Genomic DNA, 17980 nt, shown 5'->3' with positions numbered 1-17980 from the left:
AAAAGAGAGGGAAGGGATCTCCCAGCTTTTTGGAGAGGGCCTCTGTATAATGCCATTTGAATCGGTACTTTTTGTTTGGTGGTAAGTTTTAATAGTTATCCTTTGAGGATTTTCCCGGCGAGCTTATCTGAATACACCAACAGTCTTTTTTGTAATATTCGCATTTCCCCTTTGGTTCAGCCGAGCCCACTGACAGATCATTCAAATTCAATTGTTTTATGTCTAAGCCGAACAGCTAATTAAAGTAGGGATGATTAACCTGACTGGCAGTGTCGCTCTCTCTCCCTCGCTCTCTCGCTCCCTCCCTCCCTCCCTCCTGTTCCAATCAGTCTTTTTCTCACACTCTCCCTCTCTCTCTCTCTCTGTCTTTTGCTCTACTGTGTGTGTGTGTGTGTGTTTTTTTTTTTTTTCCTCTCTCCTAAACGTGGTCTGCTTGCTGATGGCAGAATGGCACTCGGAGATTTGTGCATTGTGTCTGGTTTCCTACGGGCAGGCTGACCCAGTGCCTCTAGGGACTTATCAATAGACCACTCAGAAGAGACAGAGACAGGAGAAAGGAGGAGGGGTGGGGGGGTGGGGGGGGAGAGAGAAAGAGAGAGGGAGAAAGAGAGAGAGAGAGAGAGAGAGAATCAATATCAAGAATAGAAGGAGCTCCGAAGCCATTTTTTTTTTTTTTTTTAAAGAAGTATCAGGACTTGGGAAGAGGGTGACAAAGAAGGTTTTTCAAAGAGGCAGTGGAGGAGGTTCTAATAAATTTGGAAGGAAACAGTTCCCTGTCTTGGGAAAAAAGGAGAACTCCTGGCTGATTAGCATTCACACCAGGTATGAGATGTTCCCTACCCCTTATCACTGTCGCAACCGAGATGGAAAAAAGCTTTTCTATTTTTTTTTTTCCCTTTTTTTCTATTTTTTTTTTTTTTCTTTCCCCCCCCCCTCCCCTCTGCTCTTTAAGGAGACGGAGCGAGCGTTTATTTTGGTATGTTGGTTGGTGGTGGCAGGGGGAGCGCGAGCCGTGGGCATTTGTGTGCTGGGAGCAGGGAGAATGGAAGCAGGGCAGCGGGGAGGGGGCGGCTGGGAGAAGAGTGTGTTACTGTGTCTCCTCTTTGTGCACCCCTGGGGGGGTTACCCAAGTTCATTTCCAGCAGGTGGATTTAGACAGGGAGTTACTTAACGCTTGACCGCCAGTTTTGAAAAAAAGGAAAAAAAAAAGAAAAAAAAAAAAAAAAAAAAAAGACCTGCTTCCTATGTCTATTAAAGGAAGCTCCAATTTTTTCCCTCTCTCTCCTCTCTCTCTCTTTCCTCTCTTCCTAACCAGACAGCGGGAGGGTTTCTGGCTCCTCGCCAGCCCAAAAGCCTCTAAGTGTTTTGCACTTGTTTCAGGGAGCCCGGGGATTTTTTTCAGCATTTTCACTAGAGAACAAAGAGTTCTTTACAAAGGAAGGGGGAGAGCGAGCTTAACGCCTGAGATATGTTTTTCTATTTTTATTAGGGATTTTCCCCCCCCCCCCCCCCTCCTAAAAAGAAAGAGAGAGAAGCAAAGCACAGAATGTGTGGCAGCAACAAAATAGATTGAAAGGAAATGCAGTTCCCTTACCTCCAAATTATAATTTGGAATTAATAAGAACAGGAATGGAAGGGGGACGAGACCAAGTGAGTTTGATATGTTGTTCTTTTCTCCCGTTTTTTAAACTCTCTCTTTAAATCCAATTGCTGTTTTGCCAACTTACCTAGCTTTTTTTTTTTTTTTTTTTTTTTTTGGCATGAAAGTTATACTGCAAACAGTTTCTGTTTACTTAAAAAATCAAACAACAAATTCTTACTTGGGGGGGGGGAAAGAGGGAAATGGGGTGGTTTCGGTAGAAAAGAAATAAATGAGTGGGAACAGAAATCTTTCACTTTCTGTCACTTAGAAAAAAAGTTGGTAATGGCTTGTTGAAGCTAGGATCCTAAAATACAGATGGGGCACTAACGTCTGTGTCCACGGACCCAGCTTTTCCCTGACCATCTGTCTAAAAGTCACCTCTCATTGGCAGCTCAAATGATTAGTCGGAGCTCAGGGATTTTTTTGTTTGTTTGTTTGTTTGCTTGTTCCTCCTGTTCGGTGGGACCCTCTCTCAAATGGCTCCATTTCACCCTCTGAGTTTAGTTCTTTAATCGAGCCCCAAATTGAGGATTTCAGGGTAGACCTCCTTGCACTGTAGATTTTTTGTTCTTCTGGATGTATTTCTTATAGATACACTCTTTGTCTATTTGTACGTGGAAAAAGCAAACGTAACATAGAAGGGAATAATGCATCACATTTAAAGAGATGTTTAGATTGGAATTTTATTGCATATAGTGCGTAATGTACAGGATATCTTCTCTACAGTGTCTCCTGTACAATGCTTAGGATGTTTGAGAATATATACTATTGCAAATTCAGTAGCTTAAGGAAGTGCTTTCTTAGCCAAATTTTGCCTTCCTTCCTTTATTGATTTGTATTTTCCTGGCTTTGACAAATTACCAGTCTAAAAACTGCATCATATAGCAGTGGTACAGAAAACAGGAGAGGAAGCTGTGTATTATATCCCCCCTAAAAATCAGAAGCGCACAATATACAGAACTAGATCAAATTATTATAGAGTTACAACGATTGTTTCTGGATGCAGGGCATTATTACTACAATACCTTGATTTTTATATTCATGCTGCAAGCTTCCCTCAGAAGAGGTCGTCTGTTACAGCTACATAGGTATCACATATGTATCTGTGGCACTGTTTTTAAGCAACATCTACGCATTGTGTAAGTGTACACGGAGAATTACTCCATTTACATCTCCTCATACGATGAAGGGGGGAAAATCCATCCTTGGGCTCTGCCCGCGCCGCTTGAGGAATGCCACTACCCTACAGTGGCAGAAAAGTCCTGCAGGATACAGCCTGTCCCTTGCAAAAGTGAAGGGGAAACGTCCACGACAAGTGAAACCATATAGTTTTGTTTTCGTACCAGTATCTAGACTAGGAGCTTGCACCCCTCCAGCTCCGTTAGCCGGGGCTCTTCCTTCTTCAAAGCTGTGGTGGGCACAGCTTCCCCAGCAGAAGCTGGGGGGGGGTCATCATGGCCTCAAGTCCCCTGCCCTGAGTCCAGGTACCTTCGCTGCAGGTCACCCAGGGGCTCTTCATTTCCAGGGGTGACAGCAATACTGGCGTCGAGTCGAAAGTACTTTGCGGGCTCCCCAGTTTAACGTGAAATGCTTGACGGAGAGGGATGGACCACCAGAAAGAGCTGGTCGTTCTGTTGGCAAACATAACAAATAGAGGAACTTTTGGCAAATTACAAATGCCTTTCTTTTATTTAAAATCCTCGCTTTCCTCGTTCCTCCAGAGAGTTTTCCCAACTCCTGATGTTTTTCGTGGTCTGAATGTTTTCTGTGACTTTTCTCTCTTGCTCTCTCACTCTCCAAAAAGGAAGAACAAAAAAATAATCACAGGAAAAGTAAACAAAAGAGCACAGAAATGGGACTTGGCCTTTGAAGTTTTCCATAGGATAAGCAGTCTCATTTTTTTTCTGCCTGAATCTTTTTTCTTCCCCCCTCTTTATTTTTTGTTTAAATCTAACATGTTTTCGTGAGCGTTTTATATGTGCAACTGTGGAGATGGTGACAGAAGAGGGAGGGCATAACAGAGCTGAAACCTCGATTTAGCCCCCCTCAGTCTCAACTAGAAGGCATCTTCCAGTGGCTGTCACTGCTTCCAGAAGTAGGGAGAAAGACGATAGCTGTCTTTCGGGGACTCCGCAGACCTGACCTGAGAGTAGCACATTCACAGTACAGGAGAAAAGAGAGAGAGGGGAAAAAAAAATTAAAAAAAAAGGGAAAGAAAAGCTCTTTGAGCAGTAACACACTGGCTCTTTCTTCCTGCAGGCAATCCGCTCCAGCTCCTGGCGACGTGTCCTGCACTATCAGATATCATATGACTCTTTATTTGGACTCCCGTTAGCAGTATGGGCCTGTTAGGAGGCTGTTTGTTTTCTTTTCCTTTCATTTCCTTCTCCCCAGTTCCCCCCCTATTTTATGTGTGCCCGTGCGAGCGTATCCCTTTTATAATCTCTCTTTTTGTGCTGAAGCTTTATAGAAATTTAAAAAAAAAACAAAAAAACAACTTAATCATTTCCCAGGGCTGGTTTTAATCCTCTGCCAAAATTAAAGTTCATTGTCGAGTTGTAAAAATAAATAACACCTTTTGGTTTTATTTCTCTCTTTTACCTCTTCCTTCACCCTTTCTGGCACTTGTCAGTGTGTCTGTACACACTCGTGTATGTCCCTCTGTCTCTCCTGCCTGAGTGGGTGAAGTTGGGATACACCTGTGTCAGCCTAAGGAGTACAGAGCTGCCTGCTGCTGCTCCTGCCACTCCGCGCTGTTCCTTTCACTTCCATAAACTTTCCTCTGTTTATTTATTTATTTCATTTGGGCACCTTCTCCACACCGAGTTTGAAAAGCTGTCAGGTATCGATCCCTGTGCTGGGCTTTTCTGCATTTAGGTGAGCAAACGGGGCAAGTGAAGGCTGTAAGAAAATGAAATGTTGTGCTGAAGGAATAGAGAGTGAAGCACGGGGTAGAAATTAGATGTGCTTTGTGTACGCCACCCATAAAAGTTTCCTGTACCAGAACGCTGGTGTCTAATAATAGGATGGAGGGAGCCAGACAGCAGCTACCGGAGGTGTATAGCCAAGTAGCCTCATGACAGCAGTATTTCTCATGCCGAGTCACATCTTTGTTAAGGGAGATGACTTTTTTCCCTATTTGTGCTGTCTTTAACAATACATTATTTAGATAAGCACCACTGCAAAACTTTTTGCCTGAAAATGCAAAGTCACGTCAACAGAAACAGTGAGTTGCTATCAAATGTATTGAATCGTTGCAGGAAAAAGGCCTGTCTTTCCAAAAGAGAGGTAATGTTTTGTTTTGATACTTCCCTATGCATTGTTTTAATCTCTGGTTTTGAACTAAGGATTTATTTTGACAATTGTTAAGAATTGATTTTTAGAGGAAAAGGGGGGGGAAAATCCTTAAAAACGTTCCAAAACGAGAGGGTTTGAAGGGGGGGAGATTTAGGTTTTTTGGGAGGAATTTAAAGTGTTCGGGTTTTTGTTTGTTTGCTTCAGTTTTGTGCAACCTGAATTGTAATATACTTTGGCAAGCAAACCAGAAAATGAGCTTTTTACACAACTTTGCTCCCTCTGTAATTACTGCTGTATTTTTATGGAACTCGGTGGTTTTTTAATCTGAATTTGGTAAGATCATCAAAGCCGAAATCCTGTTTGCACTGTAGGGACACAAAGGAGTTACTGACACTTTCTGTCAGAGGTAGATGCTTTGGCTGGCCAGTCCTTCCCCCAACTTGCACCGTTCTGCAGCTTGGCTGCGTGCGGGCCCATCGCCACGCTCCGGGGGAAAGTCCGGGTGGATTTTGTATACGCGACTTATATACGTTTTGTGCTGATATTCCTCCTAGCAGAGCTGAAGATCTATAAGTTTTAGCATTTCCTCTCCGGTGTATACTTAGGCCAGTGTACAAAAGCAGTCTTGTAAGCGAGGCAAATACAGACTAGAGGCTTTTTGTTACGAATCCAGAAACAACTGTATTTCAGTCACGCTGTAGGTGTGTTGAACCACGTCGAGGTCTCCCTGCTAGGTGGTGGTGTTTCTTACGTCTCCAACTGAGACACCTTCCTGCCGAAGTCAGTGCAGGTTTTCCTCAGAAAGGGTTAATGAAAAGCAGAGCTAGAACATCAGGATTTGGGGTGATCCCCTTAAGTCAGTGTTGGAAACCAGACACCCCAGAACGTGTCCTTGCACAGCAGAGTCCCTCTGGAGCACACAGGGCGCACTCGCTGTAGTGGAGATGCTACAGCTGAGTTGAGATGACTCCTGCAGTCTGAAACTTTATTTGTATCTGCCTCCAGTTCCTTTAGAAAATTACCCATATCTCCTCTTTGCTCTCAGCAGCAGACCGTTTATTTTCATTTAGTTTTTTGCCAATCATCTCAATGAGGACTAAGAGACTCTTTGAGCAGAACCAACATTTTGAGGCTTCTTTCCTTTTCTCTCTTCCTCTAGCAACTTGAAACCAGCTTTGCTTTAATGCTTTGTGCTTAGGCACACTCATGATCCTGAGGAAGGAACGACAGACTTTGTTGGAAGAAATTTGGTTTTGAAATAAGTGTTACGAATGTTTAAAAATTGCGTGCTGTTCCTGCATGGTACGTGATGTTCCCTGTTACTCTACACGTGCTCCAGTGCTCTGAGCAGTCCTAGCTGTGGGTATTTATTTGTCAGCTCATTCTGGTAGCCGCCCGTGAATTTAGTTGACTTGACGATCAGTAAACAGCTCAGTGGTAAGGCTGAAGTTGGAGAGCTATGTAAGTGCGAGGTAGAAGGCTGCTTTCAAGTTTTTGGCCATTTTGGTGGATTGTTGCTCAGCATCTTTATTTAAAGAAAAAACCGTTCTCCTCAAACTTCTTTGACTTCATGTCTGCAGAGTAGATTATTCTATTTCAACGTTATTATAAGCTCAAATAATGATAAAATACATATTTAGCTACCTCATTAAATAAATATAGCGAAGAGCTGTGGAAAGCTGAAAGCCAAGTGCTGCAGCTAATGTCTGAGAGTGTGGCTCTGGGCTGGGCGGAGAAGGCCAGGCTTGTTGCTGCTGAAGTTTTGTTAGCATAACTTGGACTCGGTGGAATTGCACCAAAGTTGTGTTTTGACTTGGCTTAACTTCACTGCTTTCATCTGACTTTTTTTCTAAGCCAGCCCAATCCGGATCTATTCAGCGCTCGGGAGGGTGATAGCCAAGGGACAAAACAGCTTGTCTAACACATGTCTCTTTAGTGCACCAGTGTGTGGCTTGTGAGGCCTCAGACTGGATCACCACTGTCAAGAGAAATGCGTTTTCCTACAGCGTAATAAGTTGTCCTGCTGCTTTCAGATGTCAGAGATCCCCAGTTCAGCACTTGGTGAAAAGGTCTGCTCTCAGAAGAGGTTTCCCTTCCATTTAACATTTCATTAGTGCATGCAACTCATGCAAATGTGATGTGGTCAGTAGGAAGAACAAATTCTGGTTTATTTTTGCCAGGATGCATGTATTTATTCTATGTCTGTATTGATGTTATGGTGAGATGGTATTTCAACCTAAACACCGATTTCAGTGGCTTACCGCTAAAAAATGAGCTGAGTTGAAATGTCAAGTCGTTGTTCCAAACTCAGAGGTGAAACTTATATTATTTTGGAAAGTATGAGGAAAGTCATGGTTACTTTTTTTTCTTTTTTTTTCTTTTTTAATGTGCATTGGGCAGTAACACTAAGACAGGAGCATTTTCTGATTAACTAATTACTGAAACCCATTAATTTTTCCATTCTCATTCTATTTTTAATTTTTCATGTTTCTTCAATACAAAATGAAAATTGTAAGGAGCTAATTTCCTTAAACTAATTAGACTTAGAATTTTAATCTCGCAAAACCCAGGAAATTCCAAACGATGTTTTTTTGTAACTCTGCCATGTTGCACATGCCTCTCTCCTCTTTGAAACCCTTGTATTGGCCTTCAAAAAATCCTGGGAAAACACTCAACGCTTGCCTGAGCCAGCCTTGTCGGTCCAAACCCTCCTGAACTTCTGGCACTGTTAGGCATCCAGATCCAGATTTTGTGATTTGAGCTCATCACTTTTGAAAATAACAACATGGAATTTCCAGACATTTCTTTGTATGAACTTAAGATTTTTTTAAAAAAATAATTAATAAATCAGAGTAATTCTGTTTCCACTGAAGCCAGCACAAGCAGAATCCACATCCTCTGGGTAAAATTTCTCATGGCACTTTCCAAAACTTGGTTTTTGCTCAGATGGCCTTTTCAGTTTTGACCATCTGGAGAGCAGTCAAGTTAGTTACGTAGAATATTCTTTAGGCAGCCCTCTGAATAGGACTCTGAAAACTCTTTGACCTGTTAATCTCAACTACATATCCCATAAAGCCTAAAGAGCTAGCGTGAGAAATAATTTTTGTTCCCTCCTCCCAGAAAAAAGGGTTTAGTGATGATTTCTTTGGCTGGAGAATCAGGAAATACCAGTGAAAACTCTGTGTAGGAAGATGCCAGAGTCGTCTTCAGTGAGATCAGCTGTTCTTTATATATATATATATATATATACACACACACACACACGTTTATTTTGTTTCTGACTTTTTTTTTTTGACTTGTTGAAATATATCCTCACAATCTTCAGAAGCCACAGAAAATCATCAGTGCCACAATAACCCTGTACAGCTGGAAAGAGCAGAACAGACCTGATCTGAGGCAGCCTTCCCCACTAATGAGACCAGCCAGCAAGTTGGTTTCAAGCTTTAGTTTGTGCCATTGCCTGTGCATTGCTGAAGCACCAGGGTGTACCCTACAAGGAATCTTCCTCTCTATAACCGTTTTTCCCCTCCTGATCCAATTCTCTAACATCTATTTTTGTTAAATTCTCACCAGAGTCGGGGGAAAATCTCTGTCTGACAAACATGGCAAAAATGGACCCTCTCTGAGTAGAGTCTCTACTACTCATACAGTTAAAAATTCAATCTATCACTCATACAAAAAAAAAAAAAAAAAAGTTGATATATAGTGGAAAGCAAAGGGGAACATTTATTTGCAGCCTATTCATTTTGTATTATGCTCATGTCAGAGAGCGTAAGACTGTTCTGGTGCTTGCTTTGGAGGACCTTTGTGAAACTCTGTAGAGCTGCACAAAGCAAAGTCAGCGAGTGAGAAGCAATCTTGTTTCTGATCAAAATGAAGTAATGTGCCAACTAATGATGACAGAAACCTGGAGAGCTGTAGGTGCTCCCTTTTGTCTGAGATATAAAATAGAGATTCAGACCGCTGTTAAAGATTGCATAATGTCCTGGCTAAATTTCAATGAAGGTAATTGTGTTTGGCCTCCTTGAGTTCCCTCTGAAGTGTCAGTTGCATAGGGCAATATTCGCTTCCTGGCCTGAACCATACCGTAAGGGTATGGAGCATAGTTAAGCAGCTGCCACCTCTCACTCTGGGGATGGCTGTATTAGCTCAGCGTTGAGTGAAGGAACCACTTTGCAATTTGATCAATGGCTGAATAATGGCACCAGCAAACACTGCTCTTCTATACCTTCATTTGTCTCAAAATGCTTATTATAAAAACTAACGGCTTGGGCCTCTTCCCCTCGGCGGTCTGGTGATATTTGTAAGAACTGTCTCCATTTTGCAGATGAGGAAACTGAGGCACAGAGATTCTTGAGTGACTTTTCTAAGTTCACACAGCGAATCAGTGGCAGAGCCAGGAGGATAACCTGTGAATCCTGGATCCCAGTCCCATGCTCTAACCGCTAGGAAATGCTACCCCTCTGAATGTAAGTTATTGTCATTAAGATGTGGTTTATCTTTCATGTGAGTCGCCATCTGTTATATTGCCTACTTGCTATTAGTTACGAAAGCTATTCACATTTTAAACTGTTTTGCATTCTCACAGCTACTTAAGCCCACAGTAGACTTTTTGACAACAGTAACAGCACTTCTCATGTGAAAGAACTGGACAAATATTAACTCATGTTTTTTCAGTAAATTTTTGCGATGCCATAAACCCACAGTTTAGACTGAATTTAAACAGACCTTGAAAAGTCCACGTATTCGATGCTGGTTGGTTCCATGTCTGTCAGTTGTGTAGTTAAGACATGACTGTACATTCTCATAGATATGATTAAGAAGATAAATTTCTAAATGGTAATTTAATGTAAATTGAGTCATTGATAACTTCATGTGTCCTGGGCCTAACAGCTCCGTGGCTGCCTTCAAACATGTAGTAGAAAAAATGGATTAATCTTGAGCTCTTAGTGATGCTTCTGGGGACCTCAGTGAGCGAAGGAGAACTAGGTCAGTTTTATTGGAGGCAGTCTGGAAAAACCCTGAGCAGGAGCTGGGGCAGGGACTGGAGCTGTAAAATGAGAAAAGGCTCTTGAAAAGTAAAAGTTGCTCTGTTTTTCTGTCTGTACAGATGGGTGGTAGGGGAATACCTTCATTTAGATCCTCACAATCACCATTTTTAAGGCAGCCATGAAGCCCCAGCTTGGGAAAGGGTAACCACCACAAAACAGGGAGAAATATCCTCGTAGCTGAAGAGGGAAGGAGTTGTCCCAAACTATCCAACATCTATTAGCAGGTGGAACATCAGGGGAGACTGCCAAGCAGAGTCAAGAGACAGGCTGGACACTGGTGCCTTTTCATCTCTGAAGACAGTCAAGCAGCAAGGGCCTTTCTGATGGGTCTATCTGTTTTCTTTCACATGATAAAGCCGATGGAATGTCTTAAAGCTCTTATCTTCTTGTGAGCTAGAACATACCTTTCAGAAAGACAGGTAAACTTAAAGTCTTTAAGTAAGGGAATGACCACGTGTTCAAGACAATTTTTCTGAAGGTTTTTAAGTCCATTTCACTTCTTTGGAATCTGAATTTGACTAACTTCAGCTATGCCTTTGTCTGATGTATTAAGGAGCCCTCTACTGTCAGAAATCTTCTCCCCATGCTTGGTATTAATAGACTTTGCTGGTGTGGCTGATTGATGGTGAATTTTTGACACCTAGAGTACAGTTTGAAGGTACGGGAAGGTGAATAGTGGAATTTGAAGTGAGATGTGAGGAATTATTGGTGGCAGGAGAAATGTGTGAGTTGAGAAGCAGTATGCAGAGACAGTGGGTTTCTTTTTCTTTCCGAGTAGATGAGGCAGAAATGAAAGAAATACATGGGTAAAGGTGAAGATCCAGTTATAAAGAGGGAAGGAGATCGGAATATAAGAGAAAAGGTCTTGAGAATAAGCACAGAAAGTAGTGGGGAAAGAGGAGCATCGTAAAGCTATTAAAGGACAGAAAAGAGAAACAAATGTGGTCAGCAGTTGTCAATAAGGTCAGGACAAATGGGGATATAGCAGATTCTGTTAAGAATGTAACAAAAAGTAGCAGTAATTCACCTTGGGTACTGTGGTCTCTGGCTTCCCAAGCAGTGGGTAGTTTCCTATCTCAGAGGAGGCCAGCGGGCTTAGCTCATTATGGCTTTGAAAACGTTCTGCTTAATCTTAAGGTTAGAGAGCGGCTGGTACAGTTTTGAAAGGTCTGAACACATTCAGACTTTGTGAAAAAGACTGGCCAAATTTTCTGCCCAAGGCCCCTCTGTGCTCAGGATTAAAACTCCAATGTTCAGGGCATAACGAAAAGGAGGCCTAATTAGGCGAGAGAAAGCTCTTCTGACACACATAGCTATTTTTTCTTTTCTACCAACAAAAGAACAAAAAAAGAGGGTAAAACTTTCTTAGGGTAAGCGTACTGTTAGTTTTCTCAAGTTGTTTCTCTTCCAGCCCTCTCTGGAGCAGTACCTCTGTTTGCTCTAGTGGCTGGACACTGTGATTTGGACGTGTCCCTCACCCGCTGCCCACTCACGATGCAGCCTGGGACTGGGCGCTTCACCTTTCTGGCTTCAGATTACTCCAAACCACCTTAAAACAGGCCAGTGGTTTCCTGTCTCAGAGGCAGCTGAGAAGTTGGGATCAACGTGGTCTGTAAAACACTACAAAATTATTAGGCGCAAGTGGCAAGGTGGCCTTTATCTTTGGGTTTCACGCAATTCAGTATGAAGAATTCTTGCATCTTCATCTCAAATGTTGTGTCATTTCTCTCCTGTCTTCCTTTACCTGCGAAATAACTCTGATAATGCTTCTCACTGATGCTACAAGAGCACTGAGTGTGAGTGTAATGAGTTCTTTGCACTTTGAAGGTATTAGTGTTCTCCTCTTAAATCTTGATAAAACCCTGTGGCCGAGGTAAAATTCTGGTTGGTTTCTATTAAGAAAGAAAAAATATTTTTCTAAAGGACTTTGATTTTCTTTTCAAAACACATGCTTAGTCCTAACCAATCTGGGAAAATAGAATGAAATTGAAGAGAATTTCTAAGTTGCCATTTTAGGCCAAGCACTGAAATGGTGCCAGTCCGGACCAGTCAGACTCACTTTTAAGAAGATCTGTACGTTTAAGAAGTTGCAAAAAAAAAAAAAAAGCCAACCCTTCAAACTGGCTTTGTATGGCTGACTTGTCTCTGATTTGAATGAAGTGCATGAAAGTAAGCTCCATGACACTCACTGCTGGAAGTAAACTCCATGGCACTCCTGCTTACTAGAAACACATATCTGGGTATTCTTGTTGATTGATGGATCACCGAGTGTCGTATTCCGACATCTTTCAAACAAGGCTATCCCCTTGCATTTGTGCAAGCAAAGAAAAAAAAAAAAATTACTCGGAAGGAGAAAAAAGCAAAAACTGTTGGAAACATTAAAGTAATTTCTAAAGCCATTTCTCCCTGTCTCTGGTATGAGAAGAATTTTCATTCTCTTTAAGGCTATTTAAAATATACTTTGGGGCTAAAATAACAGAGAAGACAATCCAGTCCATTCTCAGTCCTGAAACCACAATGGGTAACAGATCCTTGTTGCCACATCACATCCAATGAGATAGCTTACTGGAAGAATTGGTCAAAAAAAACCTCATTATTGATTGCAAAAAAAGTAAAAGAAATTAAAATGTTCTCTTTCCCTTCCTCTCATTCTTTTTTCAAGGCAGAAAAAGAGCAAAACACTGGTTTTGTTGTTTAATTAAAAATAACTCCCTGTTTTTCAGTGTCTTTAATTTCTGTGAATTTTAATTGTCCTTTTTTACGTGAGATGAAATATCAGAAAAACGTGAAAGCATTTAAATTTTTTTTTTTTTAATTTTTAATTCAGTATAAAAAATAATTCTCTCACTTTCTGCTGCCCTCCTGCCTCTCTTTTCCATATTCATGCAGACTCCTGGCTGACTCTGAATGGCACTTAACTGTTTCACTCATTAGAATGAGCAAGTGGCAGCTCCGTAACTTTGTTGATTTAAGGTGAGATCATGGTAGGGACCACTCTGGATTCTGGAAATGACACAGCTTCTTGAAGATATTCTTTGCAGAGCAAGTAAGGAATATGATAGCATCACTTCTAATCAGGATGAATATCGTTGCAGTCAGCAGTAGGTGTCACAAGCTATATGGGTACATCAGGGATCTGACATGAGAACACTTGTGTTCATAATGTTTCTGTCACTTATTCAGTGCACAATCTCTGACTTCTTTATTTTGGCTTGTTTTCCACATTAGGACAACTTGGTACAGGTAATAAACCTAAATTTCTTTTGTTTGTTTGAGAGATTACTTGAGGAGTTACTTATATGTATGGCACCGGTATTTGGGGTTGTTGCTGTTGAAAGGCCAATGCTGCTGGCTTGGTATGAGCTGACATTTATCTCCATGTTGAAGGCATGCCTTTTTTTCAAAACATGGAATAATGGTGAAATTAGGATGCCCTGTGATGATGAAATGAACCGCCATCATTTTACAACAGATGTTGATACTGTGTTGCTGTCCACCTGCAGCACCTTTCGTATTGAGCCAAATGAAGTGGCAGTAGTATTAAGGAGGAAAATTGAAGTGGGCATTATCGACCAGATGGGTGCAGCTGCTTTGTTACATTTCCACCATTTTGCATTTGAGCTCTTTATTTTCACTCTCAGGCTATCAGTCATCACATGAATTAGAATTGAAAGACTCTTCCCCTCCTGTAGGATCTATAGTCACAGGTCACCCAATTTCTCTGAGTGGCTGTGCTGTTTAGTTCTGTCTTCTGTGGTTTCTGTCCTCTCCAGGTAGGGGTCTGCATCACAGCTTAGTCTACTTCCCAAGAAATGCCGGACAAAAGAGAGGCAGAATCCTACTGTCCCAGTAGGATTAGAGGAAACCTTGAGTGATTTGACCTGGTCAACAACTGTCAGGAAGCATTGCTGCTTGAGGAAAAGTAAATGCTTCATTATTGCTGCTAGACAGATGCACCTCCATAAAACACCTGGAAGTGGTCCACAAACCACAGACGGAACGTCATTGAGGTTGATTTTTTAAAAAATGGGAAGAGATAGCAAACCTCATATTTTTAGACATAAATTGATCATCAGCTAGGGTGAGGAAGTAATCTATTGCATTTGAGTCTCATGTAGAAACCAAGCGTGTTATAAGGTGACGTCCCTTTCATCAGATGTTGACCACTGTAGGGGAAGGACCTCAGACTGCCTGAACCATCACTTTGAAGAGATGAGCTCACTGAAGAGATGTTACTTGTGGCGAGGCTGAAGGTGAATGAGGTAACCACAGAGTAAGCTGCTAAGGATGTGGATTGTGGGAAGCACTACTGATAGGAGGCAGACGGTTGGATTGATTAGGGCAGCACCAGGGACTAGTTGTTTTCTTTCACCATCCCAGGGTGAAGTTGAACCTGCTACTGGTAGTAATGAAGAATTGCTACTACAGATCAGACTCTGCCAAAGTAACAGCATTGGCATTGGGAGCAGAAAGTTTTGCAGATTTCTCTGTGTGTGCACTTGCTACTGGTGTTCCTGGTGGGTGGCTGAATCATCCTGATGGCATTCAACAGGAACCAGCTGCTGAGAATATTAAAATGCAAGCATTTATTCCTCTAGAGAGACAGTAGCATCTGCAAAGTTTTCCTGTCTTGATAGTACAGATAATCCCAGGGAGTATTCTCTAGTAGTTTTTAACTCTCAATTCATTTATGCATTTTTTTTAAAGCTGTATGTGCTTTGTGTCTGCACAGGAAGGCGAGCCTGGTCTTAGATCTGAGGCCACAACTGTCCTAGGCAGGTAGTTTGCGAGCCCTCTGCTCAGGCTGAGGTACCTTCCGTGGGGAAAAGGCAGTTGGGCTTTGCCTCCTTCTCCCCCTACCATCTTTTTTCTTCACCCTCCTCTTCTCAGGAGGGAAGGAGTCTTGGAGGCTGATATACCACAGAGCTGGAGTCCTGTGCCAAGCCACAATTCTGTAACTTCCATATCAGCATGAGCTTTGTCTTAAAATTCATAGTGGCAGGAATGGTAAGAAATGGTGAAAATTGGAAGAAAGCGATTTAATGGTCTGATAGAATAGGATGTTGGACATACCCATTATTGTTTGTATTTGTAATTCCGAAAGAGTAACGTGTCACTTCATGAGCCCGTGAGCAACACTCCCCAGCCTTAAACTGCTTATAGTCTAGGGGACAACTGCAGAAAGAAAACCGAGCGCTGGCAGCTTTCACTAACCCGAGCAGGAGCAGGGCGCGCTCGGCACCCATCAGAAGCTGGGTCTTAGTCCGACACGGCCGTAACACCAACCACCATAACCAACACAGCTGAGGGAAGGAAAAAGCAGATAGTAGCAACAGTGGGGAGAAAAAGATGGCAAATTCTTCTTTTAAGTCTTTTGCTCAGCTCTGCAATCTCTCCTGCTTTCCTTAGAACATGTGCTGGTGCTAATAGTGTGTGAATTCACATACTAAAGGGTATTTACAGAAAGGGAAAGGCAGAGATTCTGCCGGTGACATACGATGTGAGAAAAGGTGCAGGATTGTTTTGAAGAGAAAGAGAAACAGAGTTCTTCTGCGGTGTGGCTGCAATGTTGGCACCGAGAGGAGGAACAAGCTGTAGGCAGCCAGAGCTGTGTGGCAAAAAGAAAGGGCGAGGATTGTGATTTTGTTGAAAAAGGAGTATAATTTGGTACACTCATCACAGTAGCATTTTATTAAGGTATTTTAACCTTATCTAGATAGCTTGTGTAAAATGCCTGCCTAATACCTGCAAGGCTGTGAATAGTTTGGCTCCATTTTTCTAAGCAGGAATATTAGCACACGGTGTTAAAAGAACAAACTCGCCCAAGGCAGCGAACCTCCATTCCTGCTTCCACCTTTTGTCATCTCCAGTCATCCTCAGAGCCTGGCAGGGTGCGTCAACAAGTCAAGGTTTTGACAGGATCTTACAGACTCAAGAGGAACCGCAAACACCACTCTACAAAGTTTATTGATAGCCTCTCTCATGATGTGACAGGCCAAGGAAAGCTGTTGCAGGAGAGGTGACAGCAACAGCAGCACTTTATAGCCCTTCCTGATTTCAGCTTCTCCTTGGAAAGAGCTGCTGAAACCTCTTAGCAGTGTTAGACATATAGTTTAATCTCAGTGAGGCATCACAGTGATGATGCATACATCAAGACTCTGTTGTGCTTTCCCCTTTTTGTGTGAGTTATGTTTGCTCATTTGTTTAAAAAAATAGCATAATGATTTCAATTTTAAGAGGCTTAAGCCCAAAGCTTTGGAAAGTCTTAACAAAGAATGATTTAATGAACTGGCTATTGTGTTTATTGTTGTGCTCAGCTACTTAAGTATGTCATAGGCTCTGCAATACAAACAATTAATGGTCAAGCTTCTGAGCTCAAGTGCTAAGGTCTTCTGCTTTCAGAAAAGGAGAAGTAGCATTTGAGGTCTGTTCCCACTTAAGCAGTAGTGCAATAAAACTCCAGTGGCTTTAGACTAAATGCTTTGGGGTTGGATTTGTTGTTTGTTTGTTGGTACAACAAAATAAAGTAGAACTTAATCCTGAATAAGGGCAGCACTGGAAAATTTCAGGAAAATACTGAATAATGCTCAAGACATTTTCATCCCAGCATTTCCTCTAAGGACACATCTCTCTCTTAAAACAGTCATAGGGAAGAAAAGATTTTTTGAGGTTTGCCTCAGTAATGTTGAGGGTATGAGTGAGCTTTGCACTGTGAAGATCGTGCCCACCAAACTTAGGGATGGGTTGATCCGCATGGCATCCCCTGAGAAGTCATGCTGTTAGACCACAGGGCATTGGACATCTCTTAATGCAGCTCAGCTGATAGTATGAGGTTGGTATCCATCTCAAAAGCCACACAGCATGTATCCCAACACCTCCTGGGGACTTAGGTTCTCCAGTGCAGTGCAGGCTATCAGTAATGCGAAAAAGAAAAAGGATCAAATCACTTTTTTTGCTGAAAATACTTTTGCTTTTCAGTGTTATAATTTCTAGCATGTCGGCTAATTTCAGCTCCAAGAAGGCAGGAAGCGTCACTTTAATGCTTCTGTATTTTGTCATGAGTTCTTCACGTCTTCTGTTTTCAGTGCTTATCTGCACTTTATATTTACCACTGCAAAATGATAATGAGGAGGTGGGGGTTAAAGAAAAATAATGAATTTTTAGAGCTGTTTATTGTCCTCAAACAGCATAATCCTCTAGGGAAATACCCCCCACCTAGTCTAAGCAGCCAGCAAAGGGACATTTGGACACAAATTCAGCCACTAAGAATGAAGTCAGAGCTCAGAGCTATGATAATAAATTCCATCCTGGGAAGAAAGGAAAGAATGAGGCTGCCAGCGGAGCAACTGAGTATCTGCGGAGCTGTGACTTGGTTCTCCCTTTGCCATCCCATGGCTGAAATCAAACTGTGTCTGTGAGTTATTTACCTCTCCGGCCACAGGAAAATGGCAAGCCTGAAAATCCCGTCGATGTTGTCCACGTAGCAAGAGCTGCCCCTTTTTCAGCTCTGAATACTGTGTCACACCTCAGTAGTAAACTACACTAACTCTGTAATAAACATGCTAACGACTGTTACTGCTGCATTATATTTTACTAGGAATGCTTTGTGCAACCATTTTGGTCGAGCCCTCCACCTTTCTCCAGCCCAGCCCAGTCAATGGATGTTTCCTCTGACCGTTGCCTGTTCAGTCAGTCCTGTAGTGTGGTAAATAAATATGCCATCAGCATAACGTGCGCTACCAACTTCCCTCTTCATCTCTAGTCTATTTATGTTCAGTGTAATTCTTTGACTCGCGCCAGCTCACTCGCAATACTCTGTCCTCAGCCTTTTGTTCTTCAGCTTTCACTCTGTGGGTGAAAGGAATAAACAGCAGCTGCTGGAACCCAGCGGCCAAAATAGTTGAGAGTTCACATTTCTTTAAGAACAGAATCTGTGAGGATTTTTGCTCCAATCTTTTTTTTTTCCTTGAAGATTTGGAAGGAATGCCAT

General features: G+C 42.1%; 1 protein-coding gene across 13 annotated transcripts in view; it reads left to right on the top strand.

Annotated features, from left to right (window-relative positions):
* ZBTB20 (zinc finger and BTB domain containing 20) overlaps positions 1-17980 on the top strand; it is a 492314-nt gene that overhangs the window by 399492 nt on the left and 74842 nt on the right. The window contains exon 8 of one of the 13 annotated variants that reach the window (XM_074852881.1): positions 9267-9408. The exons of the other annotated variants lie outside the window; for them this stretch is intronic. The gene's annotated coding sequence lies outside the window, so the exon portion shown is untranslated. The remainder of the gene's footprint in view (positions 1-9266; positions 9409-17980) is intronic. 13 annotated transcript variants of the gene reach the window in all.

The sequence above is a fragment of the Strix uralensis genome, chromosome 2 (genome assembly GCF_047716275.1).
Source record: "Strix uralensis isolate ZFMK-TIS-50842 chromosome 2, bStrUra1, whole genome shotgun sequence".
Lineage (NCBI taxonomy): Eukaryota > Metazoa > Chordata > Aves > Strigiformes > Strigidae > Strix > Strix uralensis.
This window is presented reverse-complemented; position numbering and strand designations above follow the sequence as displayed.